We start from the raw sequence: 13,357 nt of genomic DNA, 5'->3' as shown, positions 1-13,357 counted from the left end.
CCAATTCAAGATTCACCAAGGAACACTTTTTGACAGAAAAGGAGGTAGCTGCCTCAGGGCTCATGACAACTCCTGTTTGCAGTTATTACTAATTATCTTAACTGTGCAATTAACATCTCTATTTTCTGTTTCCTAATTAGGCTAGATAATGAACTTGTGATTTCCATGAGTTAGCCAGGATATCGGTCCTATCTGAAGTAGCGATCCCCTGCTTTTCTTTTCATCGCCTATAACTGTGAAACTGAAATTTCATTGTACATTTTTACATTTATTTATGTGTTGTCTGTCTAACCCACTAGAAGATAAACACTATGGGAAAAGGGCTTACGTTGCGTTTACTGCTGTATCTCCAGTACGTAAACAGCACATGGCTCATGGTCGGTACTCAATAAACACTTGTCGAATGAATGAATATATTTTCAAGAATTGACTAGTGTACAAGATAAAGGTGGCCCCCAACCTCTTGTGTGTCTCTTGCTGAAGAAAACTGTGGTGGCAGCAATAAAAGTGAACCCAGAGGTGCTATACTTTCCTCATCCTTTGCTTCTCACAGGTAGCCCATCAGCGAGTCTATAAGTTCTGTGTTCAAAATACATCTTGAATCTGACCCTCTCCATCTCCATTGCTACTGCCCAAATCTAAGCCACAGTCATTTCCCCACGTGGGGAATGGCTTAGTGTCTCTGCATCCTTCCATTTCAACCCGTTCCTCTGCACAGCAGCAAAAGAGATCTTCTTAAATTTGAATTGCATCTTGGCAGTCTACTTAAAATCCTTCAAACCCAAAACTCTCAGAAGATAATCCAAACTGGAACCAAGGTCTTCGAGGCCCATCACAACCGTCCCTTTCTTTGTTGGTCAATGTCACCTCATGCCTCTCTTTTTTTTGGCCTGCTGTGCTCCAACCACATTGTTTTTCCCTCAGTGCCTGGAATGTGCCGAGCTCTTTTCCACCCCAGGACCTTTGCATATGTCCCCTCCACCTGTAATTCTCTCCCCCTCAACTCCTTCTCTTTAGGGTAAGATGTCACCTCTTCAGAGATACCTCCCATCCTCCCCATTCTGTTAGCCTTTCCGCCAACTGCTCTTTGTTTTTCTCCTTTGCCTGTTTTATCGCCTTTAATTATTGATTTTCCCTTCTTGTCTGCACCACCAGAGTATAAACTGCAGGAGGGGAAAGGTGGTAGCCATAGCTTCACTGTTGTCTGCCTAGTACTGACCACTGTGCTGATAATTAAGTACCAAGTAAGTGCTTGTATTCGCTTCCTGTCTATGGCCACTGTAACAAATTGCCACAACTTTGTGACAAAGCAAAGCAAAGCGGATGTATCGTCTTATAGTTCAGGAGGTCAGAAGTACAAAAGGGGTTTCACTGGGGTAGAACCAAGGTGTTGGCAGGCTCTGGATGTTCTAGGGGAGAACCGTCTCCTTGCTGTTTCCATCTTGTAGAGGCTGCCTTCATTCAGTGGCTCATGGACCCCCTTTTTCCATCTTCAAAGCCAGCAGTGTTGCATCCCTGTGTGCCTTTCTTTTCTAATCATATATTCCTTTGACTCTCTTCTGCTGCTGCCCTCTTGCACTTTTAAGAACCTTGTGATTACATTGGGCATACTTGGATAATCCAGGCTAACCTCACTATTTTATTTTTTGAGTTAAATACTCCTTTTTTTAAAAAATTGAAGTATATTTGATTCACAGTGTGTGTTAGTTTCAGGTGTACAGCAAAGTGATTCGGTTATACACAATATATTTCTATTCTTTTTTATATTCTTCTCCCTTATAGGTTATTACAAAATATTAAGTATGGTTCCCTGCGCTATACAGTAGGTTCTTGTTGCTTTTCTGTTTTATGTATAGTAATGTGTATATGTTAATCCCGATAATCTCACTATTTTAAAGTTAGCATATTATCACTTTTAACTCCATCTGTAACCTTAATTCCCTTTGCCATGTCATTTAACAAATTCACAGGTTCTGGGCATTAGAAGATGGACACCTTGGGGGACCATTATTCTGCCTTGAATAAATAAATGGCCAGCTGTTCTTTGTGGGCAAGTGGCTGCATTTAAACTTCTTTTGTTGTTTCCTGTGCCTACCCAAGCCAGGCCAATGTTCAGGCTCAGTAGTTACTGTGATAGGCACTTTCTGGTTCCCAGAGAAACACAGCAGGCTCAGACAGGAGTTCTTTTAATGATCAGCCCTAGGAGAGGGCCCGGTGATCATCAAGGTACTAGGTGAAGAGTTTTTTTTAGCATCTAATTAAATATCTAATATTTTTTGTCAGGTGTGAGATTTATAGTAGGTGCCCCTGGAATTGGCACGGTTTCTTCTGGAGTGACAAATGTGGGCATTATAAACGTTTGTACCTAAGGTGATTCCAATCAAGGTGATTAATTTCTGGGAGATTAATACAGGGAAGCCGAAGGCCATGTTTTGCAATCGGGCAGACCGCTCTTGGCCCGACCTGGATTGAATTCCAGCTTTGGAGTGGGAAAAAAAATATGGAGATAGCACTTTCATGAGCCGCGTACACGTGGCTGCACCCTCCCCTCTGAGGTGAAGGAGTGGAATGAAGTAGTGTGTTTTCTGGGAAAAGCTGCTGATACCCAGCCTCCCATAATTTCACGTGCTTTTCTCAAGGACAACACAGCAAAGACATTCCATTGCGAGATGGGTTTCTCTCGGAGGAGACCTTGTGTTAAGCTGTCATAGCCCAGGCTATTTTTAGTGATGGTGTTTTAAAAACTTAAGGAGCCTATCTCCCCTCACCAGGCTCAAGCTCAGGGTTGCTATGCAACAGGCCCATCGTCCTGGTGGCTCTCACACTCTTTTCTCCCAGATATTCAGTGAACTGGACCTTGGCAGAAACCAAGCAATAGGGTGAGGCTGTCTCCTGGGAAGGAAGAGCAATGGCTTTGGAATCTCTCAGACCAGAGTCCTGCCTTCACCTGCTTCCAGTTGTGTGGCCTTGGGCAAATCTCTGTATCTCCCTGGGCCTCAGTTTCACCATGTGTATAATGGGGATGCTATTAGTACCTAACTCATAAGGTTATTTTGAGGACCAAATGTGATGCTACATGTAAAGTACTTAAAACATGATGTTTTGTTATGGAGTCCAAGCTCATACTGATCGCCATATGACGGGCCAATAAAAAAATAGAGAGACGAGGTGCTGGGGCAGGGAATAGTGGCTTTATTCGGAAAGGCGGCAGACGGAGAAGATGGTGGACTAGTGTCCCAAAGAACTATCTTCTCTGAGTTAGGATTCAAGCTTCTCTTAAGCTACAAAGGGCAGGGGTGTGGCTGGTTGTTATAAACTTCTTGGTGCGGGAATCCTTCGTTCTTGCAGCTGTCCGTGTAGGTCAGGTCACAGTGTCCCTGGAAACCTCCCACAGGACAGATATTATTCTCTGTTCTGCAGCTTTTTATCTCCGTATGAATGAAAAGAATCTTCCACAAGATAATTTTCTACAAAACTAAAAATAAAACAACAGCAATGCTAGCAGTTAACGCTGGTGAGCATACGATGAGTACAAATGCTCATAATTAGATGCTGTTTCATTGATTTTCACAAAGAGCCCTGTGACTTCACGACTTTGCTGCCTGAGCATTGTGGACAAGCCTGAGTTACTCTGCAAATACGGTCCTGGTGCCTCTCTATGTGTGTTTTAGGGCCACTGGGACAGAGGTCTGGGAAATTCCTTAGTGAGCCATGGGTGACATCTTTAATTCTCATCTAGAGCTGATAGTCTTGCCTGTCTGCCCACCAGTAAAAATAAGCTCCCCCATCTGTAGAGCTCTTCACAATTTGTAGAATGCTTTCACATAGATGATAACACCTACTGACTGCTTAATTATGTGCCTACAGAGTGCTGTTTGCTTTTTAAATGTTTTAAGCGCTAACCTTCACAACAAGCTGATGGGATAGGTACTATTATAGAGAGGGCAAACTACTTAGCTAAGGTTACTCAGCTAAGCACTGCTAGATAGAGACTTTATCATTGGAGCTGTTTCAACCCAGGGTCCACATTCTTAACCATGACCCTACACTCCCTTCCATTTGACATTCACAGAAAGGCTGCCCCATGGACAGGAAAGGTGATTTCTCTCTGTCTTGTATCAGGTAGAGAAACAAAGTGAAATAAAAGTAAGTGCAGGATTACAATTAGAAGTCAGGTTTTGGACATTTAGAATAATAGTGCTTTGGCTCTTCCATCATGCTCCATTAAATAGACTAGAGGGGGACCATTTTATAGTCTATAAAGGAAAAGGGACACTGCATGATCTATAAGGCTACTTCACATCGCATATTTGAGCCTTTTCTGGTTTCTCTAATTTAAATGGGTGTAATAACAACCCTTGGCCAGCGGGGGCGCTTTCACAATCAGATGGGCTGTGCCTTTAACACCGTTTTTCAGACTCTAATGTGCATCCAGATCTCTTTGGGACCCTGTTAAATGCACATTCTGATTCTCTAAGACCGAGGAAGGGCCTGGGACTTTGCATTTTCTGGCTAGTTCCCAGGTTATGCCAATGCTGCTGGTTCTGGGACCACACTCTGAAGAGCAACTTTTAGTCTAGTGCAAGAGTGAGGGGCTGAAGAACATTTTGGGGGTTGACTGACAAGCACGTACAGTATGAGAAGTTCTTGTTTCCTTTTCATTTTTTCTGTCTTGTTACTTTGATACAGACTCATTAATTGACCAAAATTTGGGTTCTGAGCTTTGAAACAAGGTCTGACATCAGGAAAAGGTCTTTGAATACTTTCTCACACCATGTTAAAAAATAAACTCAAAATGGGCTAAAGACTTAAATATGAAACCTGAACCCATAAAACTTCTAGAAGAATACAAGCAGTACGCTCTTTGACATCGGTCTTGGCAATATTTTTTTGGATCTCTCTCCTCAGGCAAGGGCAACAATAGCAAAAATAAGCAAATGGGACTGCATCAAAAAGCGTTTGAATGACAGAAGATATTTGCAAATGATGTATCTGATAAGGGGCTAATATCCAAAGCATACAAAGAAGTCATACAACTCAACATCAGAGAAACAAACAACCCAGTTGAAAAATGGGCAGAGGACCTGAATAGACATTTTTCTAAAGAAGACCCAGAGATGGCCAACAGGCACATGAAGAGATGCTGGGCATCGCTAGTCATCAGGGGAAAGCAAACTGAAACCACAATGAGATACCACCTCACACCTGTCAGAATGGCTGTTATCAAAAAGGCAACAAATAAGTGTTAGTGAGGATATGGAAAAAAGGGAACCCTTGTGCACTGCTGGTGGGAATGTAAATTGGTGCAGCCACTATGGCGAACAGTATGGAGGTTTCTCAAAAAATTAAAAATAGAACTACCATACGATCCAGCAATTCCACTCTGGGTATTTTTCCAAAGAAAACAAAAACACTAATTTGAAAAGATATATGCACCCCTATGTTCATTGTAGCATTATTTACAATAGCCAACATATAAAAGCATCCAAGTGTCCACTGAAAGATGAAAGGATAAAAGAAGATGTGGTATATAAACACACTGGAATATTACTCAGCCATAAAAAAGAATGGAATAATGCCATTTGCAACAACATGAGTGGACCTAGAGAGTATTATACCGTGTGAAATTAGAGAAAGACAAATACAGTTTGATTTCACTTGTATGTGGAATCTAAAAAACAAATGAACTAACAAAACAAAATGAAAACTCACTAATGAGTACGGAGAACAAACAAGTGTTTGCCAGAGGGCACAGGCATGGCGGTAGGGGGTGAAAATGAGTGAAATAGGTGAGGAAAATTAAGGTACAAGCTTCCAGTTATAAAATAAGTCATGGGAAGATAATGTACAGCATAGGGAATACAGTCAATAATATTGTAGTAACTCTGTATGGCGACAACTGGTAACTAGAGTTATCGTGGTGATCATTTTGTAATATATTAAAATAACAAATTACTGTGTTGTACACCTGAAACTAATATAATATTGTAAGTCAATTATACTTCAATTTTAAAAAAAGAAAAGAAAAAGGTCTTTGAAATCACAGGTGCTCCAAAAAAAAGAGAAAAAAAAAAAGAGCGAGAAAAGAAAAAATAAATCCATGGTATATAATCACTATATCATGTGGCCCTGGACTAGGGGAAGAGCCAGAGACAGGAGGCCACAAGTGGAGATGTTTTGCTAGGGTTTCTCCGATTAAGGATAAAACAGGAAGTGTGTGTGTGTGCGTGTGTGTGTGTGTGTGTGTGTGTGTGTGTGTGTGTATGTTTGTGGGGGGGAACAGGGAAGAGGGACTGTTCTAGAATAAACACAAGGGGGTGGGGTTATGGAAATGCCACTGCAAAAGATGACAAAAGATCCCAATGCTAGTACCGATTTTGCCAATAACACTGTGGTCTTCAGGACAACTACTTGTTCTACCTGGTTTGGCATGGCCCCTGGTAAACCACATTTTCCCAGCTCCCATCACATCCTGAGGACCCTATTTCTAAAGTGACCTTATGTCCTGAGTTTTCTGGAACAATCCTCATTTCAATATCCTATCTTAGTTTCCAGCTTTGTAGCCAAATCTCCACCCCCAACTTTTGGTTTTAAAAATAAGGTCATTGTAATTCTTCCCCAGCAAGGACACATAAACAGTTGGTTGCTAAATTGATACCCTGTGTATCTCAGTGGTTCTTAAGTTTTGGGAGTGGGGAGTCATGGGACTTTTGGGAATTTGGTGAAAGCTATGGATCATCATCTTAGAAAAATGCACGGAGCCATAGATATGGAAAAATTTGCATTTTTCTAGGACGTTTCAGATACCCTCTCAAGCCCATTCCAGTGCAGGACCTAATTGGATCTGTGGACTCCAGATTAACAATTCCTGCTGTAGTTGGTGGATGCTGATGTACACCTAGAGCAATGAACTGTCTTTCTATGTACAAGTTATCAATATGCCACCCACTACCTTAGCAATTATATTTCTGCCCCAGCTGCAGAGCATAGGTGATTTTTCACCTGTGGAGGCAGAGTATATATGGATGGGCTTGTGTGTGTTCTAAACATAAGCAGAGTTTCATTTTGTCAAGTCATACTTTTCCAATTAATATGGTAAGATCCTCTTCTCCACAGACATCAGTTTGCTTGTATGTGAGTTACTCTTAAATAGAATGAGAGAGTCCTAAAAGAAGAATAAATGGCTTTTCTAATAACAGAACATACGTGTTCATAGACTAAGTTTCTAGAACTACAAGGAGCCCTTGAGATCATCTCATCTGAGAGGTGAAAACTCTAATGTCCATGTTATTCAATGAGTGAAATCAGCCTGTTGCATCATTTCAGCAAGGACACATCCTGTCTGTATATGACACAGAAACAGTCTTCGGTTCCACAAAACATGTTCTCTTTGCCACTTTTATTGAACCAAGTGGCTTTTATAGTCTGCCTGCCCTTGTACATATTTTCTTCTATCATTACTTAGAAAATGAAATGGTTCTCTACTATAAGGGAACAACAGAATCATGTGAGTATAAATAAAAAATCACTTCTACCTCAATCTCAAGGACCAATTTGGGGAGTGTGGCAATGGTGAGAAACTGGATTGCTAGGGCCGCATCTAAAGTGGGTAGAAGCTACACAGCTGTAACAGCTGTGTCCATGAGGAATGCAGATGTATGTGACCCAATCTTGTGACTTTTTAGTAGAAGCTGGAAATGTGGAATTTGCTTGGACATCTCTTGCCTTTAAAAATCTTACTATGTTGTTTCTAGAGTTTGTTTGCTTATTTGTTTTTGTTTTTTTTAAAATACTGTGCAGCCCAAAGAAAACTTGTCTGCAAGCCAAATCCTGCCAGTTGGCTGCCAGTCTGTGATTTCTGATGTGGTCCAGGTACGTCATTTCACAGGTCATGGTGCTAAGGAGAAAAGTGACATCTGCGTATACTCAGTGAATGGAAGGGTTAGGGATTGAAACCAGGTCTCCTAACTTTCCATTTATTTCGATTCCTCTTGCACTATGCTGTTCCATGAATTTCATTCTCTCTAGCCATTTTGATTTTGTTGAGTGGGTGAGTGAAAAAGTGTTGCTTGCCGTATCAGTAAACAAGGGATGTTGCAGCCATCAAGCCGTCACGTGACAGCCGCCCTGACGGTGGGCCCTGAGGGAACTCAGGACAGAAACAGGATGCCCGCCATCAAGTCATCAGCCACTGCAGCCACCCACAACGGTGCACCCTGAGGACACTCAGGATGCAAAAACACAGGATACTGGCCCCAGAGAGCTGAGGTGCATAGCAAAGGAATGATTTCAGTGAGCCCAGACTCTTGCATCTTCCCATACAGAGAAAACTGCTGAGTTCATTAACTTGAGATGTCTGGTTTTCTTTAGTTAACAGTCACCTTTTGAAGTTCTGACTCCCTGGTCTTTGTTGCAAAAACTCCTGTATATCCTGGTTCCTCCTTCATCTCTTCAGAGCTATCCCTCAGAGCTACGTGAGAGGCTGAGTCCTGGGCTTAAGTCCTCAGTTTTGTCCCCCAAATAAAACATAATTCTCAGCTTTTAGGTTGTACAATTTTCTTTTCATTTGACAAGGGGAGGCAACATCCTTAAATTTAAACTATATGCATGGAAATCTGAATCCTGAAGACATTCTTCAATCAAGTGCCAAAGGTTCAAGGATATCTTAGGTGATATTTAAGTACAGAGCAGTCACGCTGTTTCTGGCAACAAGAACAGGCACTAAGAATCCTTAACACAGCTTTCTTCTGCGCTCCACCGCGGCATGCTGTTCCCTGCAGATAATTTGCCTTAGAATATACTGTATTTGGAAAGTCATTAACCGTAAATCAATTACTCTCCAGAGCACCAGGTACTGGATTTATTCTAATCAAATAGTTTTGGTGGTCTGAAACCAGAGGCTCTTGTAGGCTGCAGAATTTTATTATAGCAGAAAACTTACAAAGTGGCTCTTTAGCTGGATAAAATCATTGAAAATGGGTAAGGATTTGTCAGTATTTTGATTTAGGGCTTTAATGTGGTCTGGGGAATCAATAGAGCATGACCTTTTTTGCGGACACTCAGAGCAGCAATGCATTGATTTTTCATAACCTGCATGATGACTCTGGCCAGACATTCAGTCCTGGAGGGGATAAACAAAAAAAAAAAGAAAATTGTAAAGAATATTCCTTTCAAAGGTCAGAATGTACAAGAATTCATGCAAGAATTAAGGTAAAGGAAAAAGGACCCCCAGCCGCTGTTTTCAGGAGATGGTTAGGACTATAGGAACTGGTGGGACAATCTTCCCTCTTGAAACAGTTTAATTGTGAAGATGTTTGGTTCATGATTAGAAAAGGCCTTGATTGTAAGATCTTTGAGTTCAGGCCAATCTTTTTCACCAGTGTAATCCAGTCACTCAACATAGGACCTGGTGCTAAGTAAGTGCTCAATATGTATTCAAGGCCCTTTATTTTTAATTTATTAAGTGCTTACTATGTTTTTTGTGGGCGAGGGTTCCTTCAAACTGCCGGAAAAAAATGAGAGTGGAAAGTAGCTTGAACACCACTGATGCAAGCAAGCACTGAGCAAAAACATAATGTACTCCTTTTATTTTTGGCTGCGTTGGGTCTTGTTGCTGTGCGCAGGCTTTCTCTCGTTGTGGCGAGCGGGGGCTACGCTTCATTGCGGTGCGCGGGCTTCTCACTGCGATGGCTTCTCTCGTTGTGGATTATGGGCTCTAGGCGCGCGGGCTTCAGTAGTTGCAGCACGCAGGCTCTGTAGTTGTGGCTTGTGGGCTCTGGAGCGCAGGCTCAGTAGTTGTGACACACAGGCTTAGTTGCTCCGTGGCATGTGGGATCTTCCCGGACCAGGGCTCAATCCCATGTCCCCTGCACTGGCAGGTGCATTGTTAACCGCTGCGCCACCAGGGAAGCCCTGGGCATTTCTGATTGCAGCACATTGAGAGGCACATAAAATCTGGTGGTTTCACTTTCTGAAATGCTAAGATTGATCAATGGGTTCCGATGGTGTCAGCCTGGTCCCTCTATTAAAAAGACTCCCACCAACCTTCCATCCCAATGGTTTTAAGAGTCACTGATGATCTTTGACTAGATACATCATTTTATTAGGAGTCACAGAATGGTAATTTTCCCCCCTATCATTTATGCTACAATTATTAGCTGGAATTTACCAGTACTGTTCACTTATAGTGCTTTTTTCTTTTTTGAAAGATTTTATTGGAGTGTAGTTGATTTACAGTGCTGTGCCAGCTTCAGGTGTACGGCAAAGTGACTCAGCGACACACATACATATATCCATTCTTTTTCAGATTCTTTTTGCATATAGGTTATCACAGAATATTGGGTAGAGTTCCCTGTGCTCTACAGTAGGTCCCTGTTGGTTATCTATTCCATGTACAGTAGTGTGTGTATGTTCATCCCAGTCTCCTGATTTATCCCTCCCCACCACCCACGTTTCCCCCTTCGTAACCACAAGTCTGTCCTCAATATCCGTAAGTCTGTCTCTGTTCCACAAACAAGCTCACCTGTATCATTTTTTAAAATAAGATTCCACACAGGAGTGCTTTTTCTTTAAATTTATATTGTTTACTTATATGTATTAAGAACATAATATTTTAAAGAAACTTTACATTTCGACTGAAATTATGAGTTTGATGTGCTGGTATGTTTTTACATAGTACATATTAAACTGCATACATGATTTTCTAAAAATAAATAAATTTATTTATTTATTTATTTTTGGCCGCGTTGGGTCTTCGTTGCTGCGTGCGGGCTTTCTCTAGTTGTGGTGAGCGGGGACTACTCTTTGTTGTGGTGCGTGGGCTTCTCATTAGGGTGGCTTCTCTTGTTGCGGAGCACGGACTCTAGATGCTCAGGCTTCAGTAGTTGTGGTGAGCGGGCTCAGTAGTTGTGGCTCATGGGCTCTAGAGTGCAGGCTTAGTAGTTGTAGCTCACGGGTTTAGTTGCTCAACGGTACGTGGGATCTTCCTGGACCAGGGCTCAAACACATGTCCCCTGCATTGGCAGGCGGATTCTTAACCACTGCGCCACAAGGGAAGTCCCCATACATGAGTTTTGACATATAAAAGGCTCATATGTGCACTGCCTGCATCACCTTACACATGCAATGTCTCTCTTTGTTAATAAGGCTGCAGGTAAAGAGAGGGGATGGAGGTTTACAAGTGAGTACATGGTATGATCACGTCTGTGTTTTAGATGCACCACTCAAGGGGCTGTGTGGAGAGAAGAGTGGAAAGGGAATTCGATTTTCAAAATGCTTCTCATTCATTATCTGCGAAGTTCAGATAATTACACAAATAAGATTCCTCTGCTCTGCCTGCAGAAATGTGGTAGCACGGGAGGTTGGACTGGAGAGAATCACAGTATTGAAAACTTCTGATTTCATGATGGAGGCATCACCAGCCCCTCCCCTCCAAACCCAAGAGCCTGTGATTCTGCCTCATCTCATGAGTGTTTGGGATGAATCCAAGATTTAAGAGGCTTTAGGATGGGAAGTAACATCTTTTCATGGGAGAAGAATGTTATTATGAAAATGCAGATTGAAAGAGACGCTGTAGTTCCTGTTGGGGAAGAAGATTTTCCCTCTGCCCTTCTGAACTCTTCTGGCCCGCCTCGTAATTAAATTGGCATGAGACAGATTAACAGGAGAAAAACCCAATGTAAAGACATACGTATGGAGGCTCCATAAGAATGTGATTCCCCCAAACAAGTTAGGCAATTGAGGCTAATCTGGCATCTGAGAGAAGGAAAAGGGGGTAGGAGTTTGGGACTTCAGACAATTTATAGGAAGATGGGAAAATGTAAATGTTTGGTAAACACATTTGCTGTCCTATGTAGAGACCATGGGACACAGGGACTTTGATGAAACAGGCCTTGCTCAGTTTCCCGCAGTCAGCCACACCTAGCTTATATTCCTTGTAAGCCGGCTCTGGTAAGGGCTCTCTTCCTGGGGCAGCACCCGCACCCCCGTCTAAATTCTTTTAGGCAGTTAAGGGGGAGGAGGCAAAAGCTCTTCCTGAGCCTTTTATTTCTTGAAAAAAACCAGCCTAAAGAATCCTCATGCCAAAGAGACACATTTTCCAGTGGCAAACTTTGCTCCCCTCCTTTCCTGAAAGATCCTGGTGACAAATCAACTCAGATCTGTCCCCTGCCCTTCTTCAGGAAGCGCAGTGAGCTTGGGTGGCCTATTTTGGCTGGAGGCTGTGCAAGTCCCTTTTCTCAAGTCCAGAATGGTCAAGCATGATTGCTTACCATCAAATATAGGAAAAAACTTTACATAGCATCAAGGCCCAGGGTCAAATATGCAGATGCCTTCAGGGACCCAGCAGGTGCTTGAAATCAGTGACGTAGAGCTGGCAGACTGGTGCACCTGACCCTAAGGGATAAACAGTTACTCAGCGAAACCTGCTAGTTATCAAATGTGTCCAAATGGAATGAGCCCAGTGTCTTTAGAGCTCTGTACTTTTTAGGAAAATCTGGAGTCTTTTGGTGTTATCTCACCAATTTTGGGGGTTGATTGTCTCCTTCCCCCCTCCATGCACCCCTTTAAAAAAGAAGATTCTGTGGGGCATACATTATAACCTCTGAATTAGTTTACCTTTCCGTCTGATTTTGCAGCATTTCTGACAGAGAGTACTGTACTCTGCTTGATCACCTCGAGAGCCAGAGGGCTCACTACCTCACAAATCAGCCCACTGCACTGTTAGACAGGAAATGTCTATTTTTAAAATTATGATTGTATTAAGTGTGTTTGAGAATTGTGAGAAGTCTTTTCCTTGTTTTACCTATTATGATCCTATCGTAGATACTTTTTTTAGTAACATTTTTATTGACGTATAATTGCTTTACAATGGTGTGTTAGTTTCTGCTTTATAACAAAGTGAATCAGTTATTCATATACATATATCCCCATATCTCTTCCCTCTTGCATCTCCCTCCCTCCCACCCTCCCTATCCCACTCTTCTAGGTGGTCACAAAGCACCGAGCTGATCTCCCTGTGCTACACGGCTGCTTCCCACTAGCTATCTGTTTTACATTTGGTAGTGTATATATGTCCATGCCACTCTATCACTTCATCGCAGCTTACCCTTCCCCCTCCCCATGTCCTCAAGTCCATTCTCTAGTAGGTCTGCATTTTTATTCCCGTCTTGCCCTAGATTCTTCATGAGCTTTTTTTTTTTTTTAGATTCCATATATATGTGTTAACATACGGTATTTGTTTTTCTCTTTCTGATTTACTTCACTCTGTATGACAGACTCTAGGTCCATCCACCTCACTACAAATAATTCAATTTCGTTTCTTTTTATGGCTCAGTAATAAGGAAATGTCTGTGTTTAA

This window comes from Phocoena sinus, chromosome 19 (genome assembly GCF_008692025.1).
Source record: "Phocoena sinus isolate mPhoSin1 chromosome 19, mPhoSin1.pri, whole genome shotgun sequence".
In the NCBI taxonomy this organism is placed as follows: domain Eukaryota; kingdom Metazoa; phylum Chordata; class Mammalia; order Artiodactyla; family Phocoenidae; genus Phocoena; species Phocoena sinus.
The sequence above is the reverse complement of the archived record's forward strand: the minus strand, read 5'-3'. Positions refer to the sequence as shown.